This window comes from Carlito syrichta, unplaced genomic scaffold, assembly GCF_000164805.1.
Source record: "Carlito syrichta isolate Samal-C Ts95f unplaced genomic scaffold, Tarsius_syrichta-2.0.1 Scaffold309899, whole genome shotgun sequence".
Taxonomy (NCBI): domain Eukaryota; kingdom Metazoa; phylum Chordata; class Mammalia; order Primates; family Tarsiidae; genus Carlito; species Carlito syrichta.
This window is the reverse complement of record NW_007253995.1, coordinates 254,040-272,582: the sequence shown is the minus strand read 5'-3', so window position 1 is coordinate 272,582 and position 18,543 is coordinate 254,040. Positions and strand designations below refer to the sequence as shown.

Below are 18,543 nucleotides of genomic sequence, written 5' to 3'. Positions count from 1 at the left end.
CGACCTGCTGGGCTCTGGTGATCCTTCCGCCTCAGCCTTCCAAGTAGCTGGAACTATAGGCGCGCACCACCACGCCTGGCTCATTTTGATTTATTGTAGAAATGAGGTCTCGCCAAGTTGCCCAGGTGGGTCTCGAACCCATGGGCTCAGGCAATCCACTCACCTCAGCCTTCCAAAGGTGCAGGATTACAGGCTGATATAACGGAAGAAACATTGTTGCATTCACTAGGTACACTCCTATCTCCTCCATTCGAATAGATGTTTGCATAAGTAAAATTTTAAACAACTACAGTTATATATTTTTGGAAAGACTAAGGAAGGAAAAAAAAGTCATGCATTTTAAAGTTTTAATCTTAAATTAATAATGTCTAGTCGGGCGTGGTGGCTCACACCTGTAATCCCAGCACTTTGAGAGGTGAAAGGGAGAGGACTGCCTGAGCCCAAGGGTTCAAGACCAGCTTAGGCAACTTGTTGAGACCTCATCTCTACAATAAATAAAAAAATTAGCCAGACCCGGTGGAACATGCCTGTGGTTCCAGCTACTTGGAAGGCTGAGCACTTTGGGAGGCGGAGGCAAAATAATAATCTGAGCCCAGCAGGTCGAGGCTGCGGTGGTATGCCGCTGCGGTGGTATGCCACTGCATTCCAACCTGGGCGACAGAGTGAGACTCCAACTCAAAAAATAATAATAATTAATAAATAGATAGATAAATAAATAAAAATTAGCCAGGTATGGTGGCACACACATGACTGGGTGACAGAGTGAGACTCTGACTCAAAAAAAAAAGTCTAATAACTCCAAGCATAAACTAAAATTAACGAAACTACTTTTTTAGGATAACAGAAGTTTCAACAAATAAGTAAGCGTAAGAACTTGTGCATACTATAACCATTCAATCACAAAAGAAAGAAAATGTTGGCTGAGCACAGTGGCTACAATATCAGCAATTTGGGAGGTCAAGGCAAAAGTACTGCTTGAGCCCAGGAGTTCAAGACAGGCCTGGGCAACACAGCAAGACCTTATCTTTACAAAAAAATCAAAAAACTTAGCTAAGAGTGGTGGTTCAAGCCTGTAGTCCCAGCTACTTGGGAAGCTGAGGCAGAAGGATCACTGAGCCCAGAAGGTCAAGGCTGCACTAAGTCGTGATTGTACCACTGCACTCCAGCCTGGGCGACAAAGTGAGACCTCAACTCAAAAGAAAGTATTAGGAGGCCAGGCTCGGTGGCTCAGCCTGTAATCCCAGCAATTTGGGAGACCAAGGCGAGTGAATTGCCTTAGCCTGCGGGTTCGAGACCCCGTCTCTACAATAAATCAAAAACTAGCCAAGAGTGGTATAGCACTCGCCTGTAGTTCTAGTTACTTGGAAGGCTGCAAGGCCGGAGGATCGCCTGAGCCCAGCAGGTTGAGGCTGCAATGGCGGGGAGCATGCCACTGCACTACAGTCTGGGCAACAGAGTGAGACTTTAACTCAAAAAAAAGAAAGTATTAGGAAAGTAAAATACATTATTTTCTGCTTTGCATAAGCAGAATTTTTTTAAAAATGTATTTAATCACCATATAACTTGTCCAAATTAAAGATAAATTAAAATTCTCAATAAAAATAAGTATTTAAATATCCAGCCCTTACAAATGTTTTCACTAAATCAGACCTTAAAGAGGTTAAGTTTTACCCAAACAACTCTTCTTCCTTTACCAAAAATAAAATGCTAACATCCAAACCACACCAAAATTTCTGCATAGGTACATATGATACTACTGTTTTTAACGATTAGTTAACTTTGTTCTAACTTCTGCAATTATAAAAAAGACAATACCAGTATAACACACCAGTTTCCAGTCTCTACTTTTTAGTGTGTACTCTGATCAGATTATCATTGTCATCATTAATGCTATTATCACACAGAACAAGATATAGATAGTTCAGATAATGTTATACATTAAACCAGCTACTGATTGCACCTGCCTATTGTTCCCTTGCCCCATAATTTGTATTTAGGTACTCAAAAGTCTATTCTTGTCATAAATTGGAGTATAAAATTTCAAGCCAAATCATAATCAATTATAGACTGACTGAAAATCCTCTTTAATAGCGATAGATTTTTCTTTTTTATATGCTAAGCAGAAGGGTCACTTTTTGTATGCTAAGCTGAAGGGCCTTTTTCTTTGTCTTTCCTGGATAGAATGAAGCACCAAATTAAACAAGTCTCTCTAGCCCTGACACTTGTAAAATGCTGCTGAAATCTTTCTAACTAGCTTTCTCAACACATCAACTTCAGTTTTTTTGGTATTTATCTTCTTCCACTTATAGCAAGCTTTTTGGTTTCCTGCTTGATTTCTAAAGGTATCTACAAAAGTGACAAAGCTCTTTGAAGACAGCTTAAACTAGTTCATAGACTGGCCAGGCATGGTGGCTCACACCTGTAATTCTAGCACTTTGGGAGGCTGAGGCAAGAAGGATTGCTTGAGCCCAGGAGTTTGAGGCTATGGTGAGCCATGGTTCTGCCACTGTACTCCAGCCTGGGCGACCAAGTGAAATTTTGACTCAAAATAAAGTTTAAGAAAATAAGATCAAATAAAATAATTCATATACCAAATAGCTCAAGTGTAAGCTAAGAGTACAAGCAATCCCCAAGCCCCATTAACTGTTTCTTCCTTGCACTTTAAGATCATTTGATTATTGCTGGTTAGGACTCTACCATTTACCAAAGAGAAAACAAAAACAGACAAGATCAAGACTGTACCATAAGAACAGTAAGAGATAGGCAACAGAAAATCTGTGAAGCACAAATTAACCCCAATGAATTTACATTCAAGTCTTCAGCAGGACACTAGACTGTATCATCAGTTGCTTGAAACTTAAGACATCCACATAACAGTCTATCAAATGTTAATCCCTAAAGACAGGCAAGGAGAGCCCATTTTTCCTTTAGCATAGGCTAAATTATTGAGAACCTACTATGTGAAAAGAACTGCGCCAAAGAGTATAGCAGAAGAGTATATGAGATGACAGAAAACACATATACTACACGCCTGAAGTTACAGCACAGCTTTCTGAAGAAAACTGGTTTGAATTTTACTTCCTCCTGAATATACCTTTCCTTGGTTTTTCCAGTGTTGGTTCTCTTGGTTCTCTTACTTGCTTTTGTTCTTTCTTTGGCTTTCCCCCCATCCTCTTAAAAGGTATTTTCCATGAATTTGCTCTCTGCTATTTTCCATTCTTCTTCCTGTACTCTCTACTCTTTCTTTGCAATATTAGGGCTTCAAAAACTACTTGGCAAATAATTCCCAAATGTTAGCCTTAAGAACTTTCCAACTACCTGCCATATTTCTCCACTTGAATTAGCACTTCAAATCAACATGTTCATAATTAAACTATCATTCTTTCTCAAATCTGCTCTTTCTTCATGTTCCTTATTTGTATTAATGGCACATCTTCCCACCAGTTCAACACCCAGAGTCAACTTGACTTCTTTCATTTCCTTGTTTTCCATATCTGATTTGTCAATTTACTGACCATTTGCTGTCAGTCCTAGTTTTATTCTAATATAAACTCCTGGTTAATAATTTAAATGTAAATCCCAGTCTTGAGTCTCTTACTATGCAAGTCCAATCTTACCACATTTAACTGCCTTTTAAGGAGTAGAAAATATAAACAATCAATGTTTACGGTGCCAAATGGAATAAAACAAAAACTCAGCTTGGATTGTAAGACTCTCCACTGACCCAGATCTAACCTATCTTTCTAACTAATTTCTTAGTTTTCCACTACCATGTTCTAGGCAAACTGAGGACTTCACCTTTTCTTATATCTACCACCCTTCTTTGCTTTCTCACCTCTCAGTCTTTGCCTCCTTGTTTCCATACTCTGAAATCAGATACAGCTAAAATGTCATTTTCTTAAGAAGTCAGTTAGACACAATAAAACTCTAACCCCAGCATATTCTCCGCAGTTCTTTTATGTCATCTGAACCCATCTTGTGCTATAGTCATTTGTGTACACAAGGGCTGAATCCATTTCCGATTTGTACTTATCTTTCTCCAGGCATCTAGTACAAATTTCTAACCTTCAGTATACCTTCAGAAAATACCTGCGTGCCTACAATGTGCTAGGTTTCTGGGGATGAGTACAGCAATGAACAAAATAAAATCCCTTCTTTTATGACATTTAAATTCCCATGAGACATATCAAGCGGTGTGCGAAAGTGCTTTGAAGAAAAATAAAGCAGACCACAAGAAGAGAGCAATATAGAATTGCTCTTTAGAGAGGATGGTCTTGAAGGCTTCTCTGACAGTTGATTTTAAAGGTGTTGAAAGTAAAGACAGGGAGTGGATCTTGAAATGATGGAACATGTCGTTATCTTTGGCTCTTCAAATAATTTTCCAGTGAATATCTACTGGGTAACTAGCACTCTGCTGGATCAGAGATAAAATATACACACCAAAATGATAATGGACAGAAAGCATTTTTATTTTGTGAAGTAAGCCACAGAAAAGGGAGAGTTATCGACCATGAGGAAGTAACGGCACCAGGTATCTAAGAGCAGTTCAAAGTGCTGACTAAAATAGTTACAGAAAATCAATTTAAGACATTTTCCTACTCAAGGATGCATCCCCTCAAAAGCTATCTTACATTTCTGAAAACCACTAGAGGCATGCGTTGTAAGCATCATACTTCTTAAAAGGAAATAATGAATCTATAAAAGCGTATGGGTCAGAGCATTTTGTAACTGTCCTGAATTAAAATTCTGTTCAATAACATTTTAAAGCCTTAGACTTACAGTGTCTACAGTATACAGGACAGAATTTAACTAGCAGGATCTATCTTAACATGTAAACAGAACAACGAGGCATAATGAATATCTGAGCTTATTACCAGGTAAGTAATACTCTTCAAAAGTCTGTCAGCAGTTACTTTAATTTATACAATATGTTCTAACAGTTCTCCAAAGATCCACAAAGGAACACAGCTATTCAATTTTCTGTAAATGCCCTGAAGACAGAACTTTTCCTCCTTAAGTTCCAGTGGTAGCAAGCAGCACACAGCTCTTTCTTGAACAGAGTGTTTGAGGAAAGAGGTCATCCATTTTGCATACCTTTAGCTCTAACCATCTATAATGACTGCAAACTGTTCTAAAGCATCTATCTTCCTCTTCTCCTCTCACAACTTCTCCATAATCAAAAGCGAATTCTGCAGTGTCAACGTATGTATATATTTTAAATTTAAGATTGGTGTCAGAATCCCCCCTCCTTTCCCCACAGGTCCTACTCTATGAACCAATATACCTTCATATCCCTGATCTAAAGTAATGGTATGCATTTTTCTGTTTATATTTGTACCTAGTAAGGAACTAAGATCCATATATCACTAATATACAAGTCTATTACAAATTAAATGGGCAATTATAGCTATAGTTTTAGCTTCAAAAGTTAAAATATAACTACAACTTGATAGGAATCACAATCATCATTTCAAGCAAAAGTTGAAAAGTAGCCTTTAAATGAATAATGAGATAAACAGAAAAATATCTCAAATGATTTTGAGCAGTGTGCTTACTGTTATACAGAATACCGAAAACGGTGTCTTGTATCTCTTGGCCATAAAGTACTTTGCAGAGAAAGAAGAAATAGAAAAAAAAAAAAGGAACATAATATGAGGAGATGAATTAGCCCTATTTGAAAAGGCATTTATTAATGTTTAAGACAAGTACTGAGAGTAGTTTCACTCTTTTTAGTTTTAATGAGAATGCCCATCACTCAGAAGTACTTAACAATTTCAAGAAGACTGTTAAGAAATAGTATTAAGATACTGAGGTCCTCCAGGAAAAAATATGATGACTTACAAACCAATGAATCCAATGTATTCATAAAGATACCCTTGTTTGGGGTTACATTTTGTTGACGCCATTTTGACAGAGATAAAATTCCAATTGACAAGCACAGTCTATTTATTCTTTCTACAAAGGAGTGTCAGAAAATATTTATGATATTATTTAAAAAGACTAGAAATCTAAAATGTACTCTCTGACCTAACACTCACTCACTGTGTTGCTGGGCAGTTATTTATCCTCTGTGGGGCTCCACTCTGTCAGACGCGGCATGAGGAAGCTAGAACTAATTACTCTCAAAGATAGCTTCTCATCTAAAAAAATATACTATACCACTGGTTGGAAACTAGGGGAAAAACCCTTAACTTCAGCAGTCTAACTTCATAAGAGGATTGAAGAGGAAAGATATGAAAGAAAGGAAGCTAGTGCTCAACCTTATATGACTGAGGACTAGAAATTATGCCCAGAAATAATTTTTTCTGAGTTGGAGTCTCACTCTGTCGTCCAGACTGGAGTATAGTGGCATGCTCATGGCCACTGCAGATTCGACGTGCTGGGCTCAGGCCATCCTTCCGTCTCAGCCTTCCAAAGTAGCTGGAACCACAGGGGTGAGCCACCACACCTGGCTAATTTTTGATTTACTGTAGAGATGAGGTCTTGCCAAGTTGCCCAGGCTGGTCTCAAACCCGTGGGTTCAGACAATCCTCTCACCTCAGCCTCCCAAAGTGCTGGGATTATAGGCGTGAGCCACCACACCCAGCCTATAACTGTTTAACATATATTTTCTGCCTGCAGTTAATTTAAATGAACTTACATATTATGAAATTTAAATGGCTTGAGTGTGGTGGCTTATGCCTGTGAACCCAGCACTTTGGAAGACCCAGGCAGGAGGAGAACTTGAGCCTAGGAGTTTGAGACCAGCCTGGAAAACACAGCAAGACCTCATTTCTACAAAAAATAAAAATAAATTAGCCAGGCATGGTGGTGCACACCTATAGTCCCAATACTTGGGAAGCTGAGGCAGGAGGACTGCTTGAGCCCATGAGGTTGAGGCTACAGTGAGCTATGATCCCACCACTGTGCTACAGGTTGGACAACAGAATGAGACTCTGTTTTCCAAAGAAAAGAAAAGAAATTAAAATGAACAGTTAATTGTATAACTCTATAAGGGCCTGAGACATTAATCTAATCTGCTAATTAAAATATTATCTACTTACTCTACAATAGGAATTTGCTTAAATCCCAGTATGTGAATTATTTTGCCCAAAGAATTTTATAATTTCTGAATAATACAGAAATATCAAAAATCATCTTAGCCACTGCAAAACAGCCTCATGAAAGTGGTTCAAAGAAGTTTCTTTGATCTTTAAAAATGGAACTTTCTTTTTAAAAACAGTAATTTGGTTAATTGTAGATCAATAATGGTGGCTACAAAATTATTTTAACTTTTCTTATGACTGAAACATTTCATAATAAAATATTGGCAGACAAGGCACAGTGGCTCACACCTGTAATCTCAGCACTTTGGAAAGCAGAGACAAGAGGATTGGTTGAGTCCAAGGGTTCGAGACCAGCCTGGGCAACTTAGCCAGACCTTGTCTCTACAATAAATAAAAAAATTGGCTAGGTGTGGTGGCACACACCTGTGGTTCCAGCTACAGACTGCCTAAATCCAGCAGGTTGAGGCTACGGTGGCCATGAATATGCCGCTGCACTCTAGCCTGGGAGAGAATGAGACTCTGACTCAAAAACAAATAAACAAAAAGCCAAAACAACAATAAAAAAAAAATTGGCAGAAACCCCCAATAATTAAGACTTAAGTCTATTTTAACAATATCTGCTGACCAAATGACCCTATTTTCCCAATGGGAAAAATTTAAATGATTTAACACTTTTAATCCAATGATTAACAAACAAGCTGTAAAACATTATACCCATTTAGAGGTTGTAAAATATTCCCAAAATAAGGTTGCAATTCCTTGCCACTCAGTGATGGTATAGGCTTAAGACCTATATAGATGATGGTAAATTAATCATACTACTGAAGGATAAAGTGATCACTGCTTTTAAGTATTTCATTTACTGGTACCATTTCAGGGATAACTGCTGCTTTTCCTATTTGGTAAACTCCAAAAACCTTATTTACGTTGAAAATAGTGTGTTATGTTAAAAAGGGAAAAAATCTTATATACAAACACTAGTGTCATCCAAAGAATGCTGAGTGAGAACATACTGAGATGACATTTATAACTCAGTAGCACATCCTCTGCTCATAGTAATCAGCTTTAAAAATAGACACAACGGAACTTGTTTCCACAAAGCTTCACAGGAAGTCAATGAAGTACTGTTTAACTCTTATCTACTGAAGTTGTTAAAAGAAAAGGGCAAAAATGGTTAGTAAAAACAAAAATAGTTCAAAAAATCATTGAAAACATTTAGCAACTGTTCATTAGCTGTATTACTCATGGTAGCATCATTATTTCCTAAAGAATTAAATAATATAATCAGGTTTCTCTATATTTCAAAATAACTTTTAAATGTACTTAACTCAAGTTCTGAAAGACAACTATTAAGTAAAATTATATACAGTGGAGCATTCGCCCACAATTAAAAACATATTAACCTGACAGTTACTACTTCTCTATATCAGTTCCTTAAAGAGATACAAACATATCAATAATATAATGCCAAAATCCTCAAAACCTCTCATACCTTCTCTGCAACAAGTGACAAACACCACCAAGCACCTTTCAGATGGCTCATGCTATGAACTTAAAAAATAAAAAATATATACATATGATACGTAGACAAAACAAGTTATACTGAGCAGAAGACAGCACTAAAAAGATCTAATCAAATATGCAGAAAGTCTATGTAATTACCATTACTTAACTACTGAATATATAACTTAGACATCAATTTTCATTTAAACACACAATTTTCCCAGAGTAGCTACTACTACCAAACCTTGCTATTCTCAAAACTTGGGAAAGAACATAGAATTATCTCTGTCTGTCCAAATCTAAGACTGTTTAAAGGGACCAAAATCAGAAAAATTTTTACCACTGCCATTTCTTCAATATGTTTTCCATGAAAAATAATCCTCCCCAAATTCTAGATTCTGTGTCTCTGCACAACTCCAGTATTAGTATTTTAGTTAGTAGCATTTTATTTATTAGCATTTAGTGGTAATTTTCCAATTTAACAAGAAATGGTTTCTTTTAATAAGAAACCATAAACAAAGACAATGCCAGAGTTACAAGAAAGAGTCTTCTTGGACCTCACATCTAGTTATCAAAGCAGACTCGAACACTTAGGCAGACTTTGGTGAGTGCTAGAATAAAGTAAAAACCAAGTGCCACAAAAGCACAGGATGCAGAGCCATTAATTAAAACTAGTATAATTCAGGAGGCTTCTTGGACTTGAAAAAATGGATGAGATTTCAATATTGGAAGAAAAGCGATTAAAGGCCAAGGGAATGACCAAAGCAAGTAATCAGTAAGTAGTAGAGATCAGGGACGGGCAAACAGACTAGTATGATAGAATGTAGAATCATTGTAGACTATGATAAAACTAGAAACAGGCTGGAGTGCAGTGGCTCACATCTGTAATCCCAGCACTTTGGGAGACCGAGAAGGGAGGAATATCTGAATCCAGAAGTTCGAGAACAGCCTGGGAAACTTAGTGAGACCTCATCTCTACAACAAATCAAGACAAATTAGTCGGGTGTGGTGACACACGCCTGTAGTTCCAGCTACTTGGAAGGCTGAGGCAGAAGGATCACCTGAGCCCAGCAGGTTGAGGCTGCAGTGGCTATGAATATGCCACTGCACTCCAGCCTGGGTGACAGACTGAGACTCCAACTCAAAAAAACAAAAACAAAAAGATGTCAATCTCTCCAGAGTGACAGTTGCCTGGGCTCCTCCTTAGCACATCAGTCATTGTTAAGGTATCTCAGATCTATTGTAAAAGGCAAAAAGTGTGTTCCTCTCAACCATGCCAGCTTTGGCATGTCTCTCTATCTTTCTCCTCTTCCTTCTCTAATAAACTTTGTTTGAAAAGAAACAAACAAACAAAAAGTCAATCCATGGTTCACTCCCAGGTTTCTGCACGCACAAAAGAGTAGCAGTTAGGCCAAAAATCAATCCAAATAATTCAGTCTCGTCATCACTACATTTTACAATACTAACTTAGCTGGGGAACATGGAAGAGAAAGCTAGTTTGCTAATGAAGAAGATACATTCTGTGTTCGGACATGTTGAGTGTGATATGTCCAAAAGTTATTAACATGGCAATGACTAGCAGGCAGCTTGGGAAAACAGATTTGTGAATAATTTGTTTAAGTCTATTGGCACTGTTGAGAATGGAACTGTCCATCTGCTAGTTCCCTCGCAAAGAACAATCAAACTGAAAGTTTCCCCCTTTGGAAGGAGCATGGAAGTAAGTGGGATGGAATCAGGAGGACAGAAAAGAACAGCACTAGCAGGCTTCTCTTAGAAAAGACAGAATAAATCCATGTGAGAGGTATTTGGAAAGACTGACAATCAATGTCCCAGAGGAGCTATATTTGTCTTTATAAGAAAATTTTGTTGGGCTGGGCGTGGTGGCTCAGCCTGTAATCCCGGCACTTTGGGAGGCCAAGGCGAGAGGACTGCCTGAGCCAGGGGGTTTGGATCAGCCTGGGCAACTTGGTGAGACCTTGCCTCTACAATAAAATTACAAAAATTAACCAGATGTGGTGGCGTGCAACTGTAGTTTCAGCAACTTGGAAGGCTGAGGCGGAAGGAGCGCCTAAGCCCAGTAATTCCAGGCTGCAGTGGTCATGAGCATGCCACTGTACTACAGCCTGGGCGACAGAGTGAGACTCCAACTCAAAAAAGCCCAAAAAAAACAACAACAAAAATTTTTTTTCTAGTTGTTCACACCTTTGGCAGAAATTAATGCCATCTCTGAGACCCAATCCTTGTTTCTCAGTACCTTTTGTACATACTTGAAGAAAACGCATTTAGTATCTTAGTATTTCACAGATCCTCAAAATTTAGGAGTTCTAACATCCATACATTGGTACCTATCATATTTCCCCCACCAGGAAAACTTACATGCAGCTTGTATATTGCCATAGTTTATTACCATTATGCAAAGGTAAAAAAGCATTTACTGTAGTCATGAAATGCAGTGAAATAAGACATATAAAAAATTTTTTTTTGAGCCAGCATCTCACTCAGTTACCCAGGATGAAGTGCAATGGCATGCTCATGGCCAACACAGCCTTGACCTGCTGGGCTCAGGAGAGCCTTCCACCTCGGCATTCCAAGTAGTTGGAACCACAAGTGCATGTCACCATGCCCAGCTAATATTTTTATTTATTGTAGAAATGAGGTCTCACCATGTTACCCAGGCTGGTCTTGAATCCCTGAGTTCAGGCAATCCTACCGCCTCCGCCTCTACCTCCCAAAGTGCTGGCATTACAGGCATGAGCCACCACCAGGCCCAGCATAAAAACGTCAATATTGTCAAAGAAGTAAAGGTATATTCAACGAATGGGGGAAATAGGCTGGATGTGGTGGTTCACAACTGTAATCCCACTTTAGGAGGCCGAGGCAGGAGGACTGCTTAAGGTCAGAAGTTCAAGACCAGCCAAAGTAGCATAGTGAGACGTTCCTTGTCTCTCTGAAAAACAGAAAAATTAGCCAGGTGTGGTAGCCCATACCTGTAGTCCTAGTTATTCAAGAGGCTTAGGTGGGAGGACTGCATGACCCAGGAGTTTGAAGCTGAAGCAAGCTGTGATCATACCATTGCACTCCAGTTGGGGCAACAGAATGAGACCCTGTCTCTTAAAAAAAAAACAAAAAACCCTTGAGCATGCCACTGCTCTCCAGCCTGGGTGACAGAGTGAGACTGACTCAAAAAAACCCAAAAAACAAAAAACAAAACCCCACTCTCCTTCCCTCATACATAGATATACTCAAATATGCATACGTACACAAGCACGACCATTAGACAGTGATTGAACTATGAGAAACGTTTTGCTATTTCCTACAAAAGTTAATTCTTACCTTCTATAAACTACTCATAAATACAGAAAGAAAAGTAAGTCATTTTTATTATTTCCATAATCAAAGACCATGAAAAGCCAGGCTCACACCTATTATCCCAGCACTTTGGAACGCAGGGGAGAGAGGACTGCCTGAGCTCACAGGTTCAACACCAGCCTGGGCAGCATGGCGAGACCTCATTTCCAGAATAAATTTTTTAAAAATTAGCTGGGTGTGGTGGCACATGCCTATAGTTCCAGCTACTTGGAAGGGTGAGGCAGAAGGATCACCTGAGCTAAGCAGGTTGAGGCTACAATGGCCATGAGCATGCCACTGCACTATAGCCTGGGCAGCAGAGTGAGACTCTGACTAAAAAAAAAAAGACCGGGCTCGGTGGCTCTGCCTGTAATCCCAGCGCTTTGGGAGGCCGAGGTGAGTGGACTGCCTGAGCCCACAGGTTCGAGACCTGCCTGAGCAACTTGGCAAGACCTCATCTCTACAATAAATAAATAAAAAATTAGCCGGGCATGGTAGCGCGCACCTGTAGTTCCAGCTACTTGGAAGGCTGAGGCAGAAGGATTGCCGCAGTCCCAGCAGGTCGAGGCTGCGGTGACTGGGAGTGGCCACTGCACTCCAGTCTAGGCGACAGAGTGAGACACCAACTCAAAAAAATAAATAAATAAATAAAAACCATGAAAAAAATTATATAATAGATTCACTTGGCCAGGTGCAGTGGCTCACGCCTATAATCCCAGCACTTCGGGAGGCCGAGGTGAGAGAATTGCCTGCCTGAGCCCATGGGTTCAAGACCAGCCTAGGTAGCTTGGCGAGACCTCATCTCTACAATAAATAAAAAAATTAGCCAGGCATGGTGGCTCATGCCTGTAGTTCCAACTACTTGGAAGGCTGAAGCAGAAGAATCACCTGAGCTCTAAGTCGAGGCTGCGGTAGCTATGAGCGTGCCACTGTACTCCAGCCTGGGCGACAGAGTAAGACTCCGACTCAAAAAAAAAAAAAAGCTCCACTTACCAATATCCAATATGTAGTTTAAAAATTACCAAATGGTTACTGGTTATTACTATAATCCAGTGTGTAGTAAAAAATATATATATATACACATATATATGTATACTACATAATATATATACATACATAGATAGACACTACACAATTACAAATCAGGGTTTATCCAATTTTTTTCTGAATAGAGATGGAATCTCACTATGTTCCTCAGGCTAGTCTCAGACTCTTGGCCCCAAGCAATCCTCCTATCTTGGCCTCTCAAAGTGCTGGGATCACAGATGTGAGTCAGCACACTCAGTCAAAGACAGGTTTAACTTTAAATATTTATTAGTATAATCCACGACAATAACAGAATATAGGGGGGAAAACCATATGATCATCTCATAGTACCAATAACTTTTGGTTTTCAGGCTGGTCTTAAACTCCTAGGCTCAAGCAATCCTCCCACCTCGGCCTCCCAAAGTGCTGGGATTATAGGCATGAGCCACCAAGCCCAGCTCATTAACTTTTTATCTCCATCTTAGTCCAGTTGTCACCTTAGTCCAAACCACCATTATCTCACCTGGATTACATAATTTGAATAACTGGACATCTGGGTTGCTTAGCAATGAGCTAACTAGGCCCCAAGGCTCCTCTCTTCCTAAGGCCAGAGGAATTTCTCCTTAACCTCTTTCCAAAGGCCCCCACAGTCTCTAGGTACCAGGCAGTTGGTTCTCAGCAAATCCTGTAAACAGCTGGCACTCATGCTTATACTTTTTACTTTACTTACACACTCAATCCCATGAAAAGAGGGGTGGAGGTATGGGAGACAGAATCCTTTCCTGGAGGCCAGTCTAACGGTACACCTACCTATGCCCCAATCCAAGCACTCCTCTCCACAGGACAACAAAAGAACAGGGAATCTATACCTGCTTAACCCTCTACCCATAAATTCCAGTCTAAATAATGTCACTGATTCTCACCAGTTGGCTACTGAAAACAAGTTCTCAAAAATACCATAAATGGTGAATGTGGTAGCTCACACCTGTAATCTCAGCACTTTTGGAGACCAAGTTGAGAGGACTGTCTGAGCCCAGGGGTTCGAGATCAGCCTGGGCAACTTGGCGAGACCTTGTTCCTACAATAAATCAAAAAAAGTAACCGGGTGCAGTGGCAGGCGCCAGTAATTTCAGTTACTTGGAAGGCTGAAGTGGAAGGATCGCCTGAGCCCAGCAGGTTGAAGCTACGGTGGCTGTGATTATGCAATCACAGTCCAGCCTGGGTGACAGAGTGAGACTTTGACCCCAGCAAAAAAAAAAAAAAAAAAATTACCATAAACGTTTCAGTCAATGAACCACATATACAATAGTGGTTCCATAGATTATAATACCCTGTTTTTACTGTATCTTTTCTATGTGTACCACAATTGTCTACAGTATTCAGTATAGTAGCATGCTGTACAAGTGTGCAGCCTAGGAGTAACAGGCTATACCATATAGCCTGGGGTGTAGTAGGTTGTACCGTTTGGTTTAAGTATACACTATGATGTTTGCACAATGACAAAATCAAAATGCAAAAAGATGTATCTCTTAGAATGTATGCCTGTTGTTAAGCAACAAGTAATTGTACTTACATAAAGAAAATTTCAATAGCCTTTAAATTATGACTTACTTCTTTTTAAAAAGTTGTGGTGGCTAGGCTCACGTCTATAATACCAGCACTTTGGGAGGTCAAAGCAGGAGAAATGGCTGAGTCCATGGGTTCGAGACCAGCCTAAACAACTTGGTGATACCTAATCTCTACAGTAAATCAAAAAATTTAGCTGGGTGTGGTGATGCGTGCCTATAGTTCCAGCTACTTGGGAAGCTGAGGCAGAAAGATTTCCTGAGCCCAGCAGGTTGAGGCTATGGTGTCCACGAGTGGGCCACTGCACTTCAGCCTGGGTGACAGAGTGAGACTCCAACTCAAAAAAAAAAGTTGCAATAAAATATACATACCACCGGGCTCGGTGGCTCAGTCTGTAATCCCGCGCTTTGAGAGGCTGAGGTGATGGATTGCCTGAGCCGCGGGTTCGAGACCCGCCTGGGCAACTTGGTGAGACCTCATCTCTACAATAAATCAAAAAATTAGCCAGGCGTGGTAGCACGCGCCTGTAGTTCCAGCTACTTGGAAGGCTGAGCAGAAGGATCGCCGGAGCCCAGCAGGTCAAGGCTGCAGAGGCTGGGAATGGCCACTGTACTCCAGTCTGGGTGACAGAGTGAGATTCCAACTCAAAAATAAGTTAATTAATTAATTAATAAAATAAAATATACATGCCAAAATTTACTATTTTAATCATTTTAGGTATATAATTCAGTGAATATGACTTATTACTTTTAACACTTTTTCCTTTCCATAATTTTTCATCTATAACTGTGTATCTTTCTCTTTTTTTTGAAATGGGGTCTCGCTATGTTGCTCAGGTTAGACTCTTAAATCCTGGACTCAAGCAGTCCTCCCACCTCAGCCTCCCGAGTAGCTGGAACTGCAGGTGTGTGCCACCATACCTGGCTCTAATTTTCGTTTAATCAAATAATCCGTCTTGCTTTCTGTGAACCAGTCATTATCCTAAATGCTTACTAAATATTTACTTATTTATTATAATACAACAATCCTATGAGAATAATATTTTTTTAATTTCAAATGACTAATAATCATCTATATTTATGGGGTACAATGTAATGTTTTGATATATATTTACATAGTGAAATGATTAAACTATAAGAACACTTTAAAAATGAGAAATCTGGGCTTAAAAAATAATTTGTTTAAGGTCATACAGTAAGTGGCAGAGAAGCTCAAATCGGGCAATCCAGCTCCAGAGTCTGTGCACTTGACCTTATTCTACACCACCTTCACCTCATTGCTCAATGCTAAGTACTCACTGACATATAAGTGTGCCATCGAGGAAAAATGACTAAGAAATTGTGCTACAAAGCAGTATGCTAATCAGTTAGCATCTGAAAGGAAGATCCAATCTATAAAACTTTAATCCAGTGAATTAAAAAATATAGAATATTCAGTCATATATAGTCTTAAAGAGTCCTATACAAAGGTTCATTTCAAGAGCATTTAGTTTGCTATTAACAGAAACAACAATGGAAGATTTTTTTTTCCTAAGTGGCTTTTTAAAAATTATGCTCAACAAAGTCAGAATAGGAGAATAAAAGGAAAGAGCTCACCATTATCTGGCTAACCTTTACAGAGAAAATAAAATATTCAACTAATTATTTTAAATGTATATAATCTAAGAAAAGTATCATAAAAATAAGAACAAAAGTTGACAAACATTAAATCTAAATACTTAAAACTTGAATTTTAACGATATATCTCATTAGACACTAAGCTGGATAAGTGTTCTGCATGTAAAAGGAGTAGGGGGAGGGTTTAAAGAAAGAAAAGAAAAATGCTAATGAAAACTTTATTCCACTTCCTTAACAAATTTAGTACATAGGATTTAAGCTTTCTGAATAAAATATATTACTTCAAGTCCAACACACAGCAAATAAAGGTAAAAAAATAAGTTGCCAGGATTGAAGTTCATAATACTGCTAACATTTTAATACTACTAGGTATCTCTAGCAAACATTTGCTGGCTTTGTATACTAAAGCCTGGCAGGAAAGACATTCTTGTAGCCAGTTTTCGAGCTTGTTCTTTAAGATGTTCTCATTTAAATGCAGTCGTAGACTTCACAAGTATTACGGTTTTAGAGCAAGTCTTGGTTGGCACTAGTAGAGCAAAGTGATTAGAAAAAGCTTTTGCACATTCTACTTGACATTCACTGCCTACCTCTTTATAATGCTCTAGTTTTACAAAAGTTATGACCAATTCTTTGGAGGTAGGCATGGGAGGATGTCTTCATATTTCCTGTATCTGCATAATCAAGCCTATGTCTGACTAGAAATATCTAGAGTGAAATTATTTTATTTGAATACATAAGCCTGTTGTAAATCACACTACTGAATATTTCTGTGTTCAAAAGTCTTCTATTAAAACATATTTTAACTTCTCTAAGTTTACATAGTTAGTCATTTTATATAATGTGTGGTATTTCTGTATTATGAAATAAAATAAATTCACCATTCACATTCAAACAAAGAAAACAGAACTGGTAATAAACATTTGGAAACCTTGAGCAGGCAGGCTAGTCCTGTCTTTTCTATGGCTGAATCACTGTACATCTCAAAGAAAGAGTAACAAGACTGGTAAATAGATTTTAATAAGTCAGTCGGGTACTAAGGATATGCGGTAGCTGCTTAGGCTAATGTGTTGACGGCGCCAGTGGCAAAACGTTCCAGTGTGGATTAGGAATGTATTCTGTGGACTTGGGAAAGAGGTATGAGAGGATTCATAACTTGCTATCTGTACTGTACTTTCTCAGCCTAAAATGTGTAGTTTTTCAACAAATTTAAAACATTATTTCTTCAGATTTTTTAAAGGCTCTTCATGTATTGGCTACATGGACTTAGTAATTCTAACTCGCTGAGCCTCAGTTTCCACATCTGCACAGTGAAAAAAACTGTCCTAATATAAAGGCAAAGGCTATGTTATTTTGTTCAACAATGAATATATGGTGCCCGACATACAGGAAGTGCTCAACTAATGTGTGTAGAGAGTAAGGAAATGAAGATTAGACTGAGTTCTGAACATAACAGGCACATTGCAAACACATAATAAATATGAACTGCATCTGAATTTGAAAACACCTCAAATTAAATATTAAGCTTTAGACTGAGACTTCTGTTTTCACCTAATATGGAATTACAAGGACTGCATTTACTCTCCCATGTGAAAGAATTGAAAAATTAGACAAAATATATTAAACAGTGATTTCAGACACTGGATTCAGGCAGTAGAGGACAGCGACCCCAGAAAAGAGGGAACAGATGAGGTGAGCCCTATGATCGACCTTTCTTAACTGTCTGAGCAGTTCCCAGGTTTCAGCACTGACAGGGAACAGGAAGACCCAACAGGCACTCTGGGCTGAGGACACAGAATGTGGAGTCTGGGAAAGCCAAGGCAATTCACACAGAACACCAGAAAGAGGAGAGCTGTACAGAGGAGCCAGCTCTGGAGAGCCACAGAGGGGACCTTCTAAGTCTGCAGCTGAGCACTGATTGAAAACGAAAAGACCTGAGGCTAAGTAAACAACCACCTGAAAAAAGTGGAATACTTCCTAGTTCTCACACAGGGACAAGAGAGGAAAAGTTTGTAATCCAGAGGGCAATGAGAGATATTTGCCCTAGATTAAAGGCTGTTCTGGTCCAGCCTAAAAAGGTTTAAAAAGATCAAACTATTCCAAGTAACGTAGCTGTGTCCCAGAACACCACTTAAGAATATTTAAGAATACAAAAGAATCTAGCACCCAACAAGGTAAAATTAACAACTAACAATGTCTGGCATTCAATAAAAAATTACCAAGGATTCAATGAAGCAGAAAACTATGACCCTAATGGTGGATAAAAGTACAAGAGAATTAAATCCAGCTGGGTGCAGTAGCTCATGCCAGCACTTTGGGAGGCTGAAGTGAGAGGACTGTTTCAGTCGAGGGGTTCAAGACCAGCCTGAGGAACATAGTGAGACCCCCCCTCTTTCTTTTTTTTTTTTTTTTTTTTTGAGTGGGAGTCTCACTTTGTCACC

The 18,543-nt window shown here is 39.0% G+C and overlaps 1 protein-coding gene across 1 annotated transcript in view; it reads right to left on the bottom strand.

The window, feature by feature from the left end:
• Positions 1–18,543, bottom strand: part of CBL (Cbl proto-oncogene) — a gene marked incomplete at its 5' end in the record, with an annotated part of 80,972 nt that overhangs the window by 25,783 nt on the left and 36,646 nt on the right. The gene's annotated exons all lie outside the window — the stretch shown is intronic.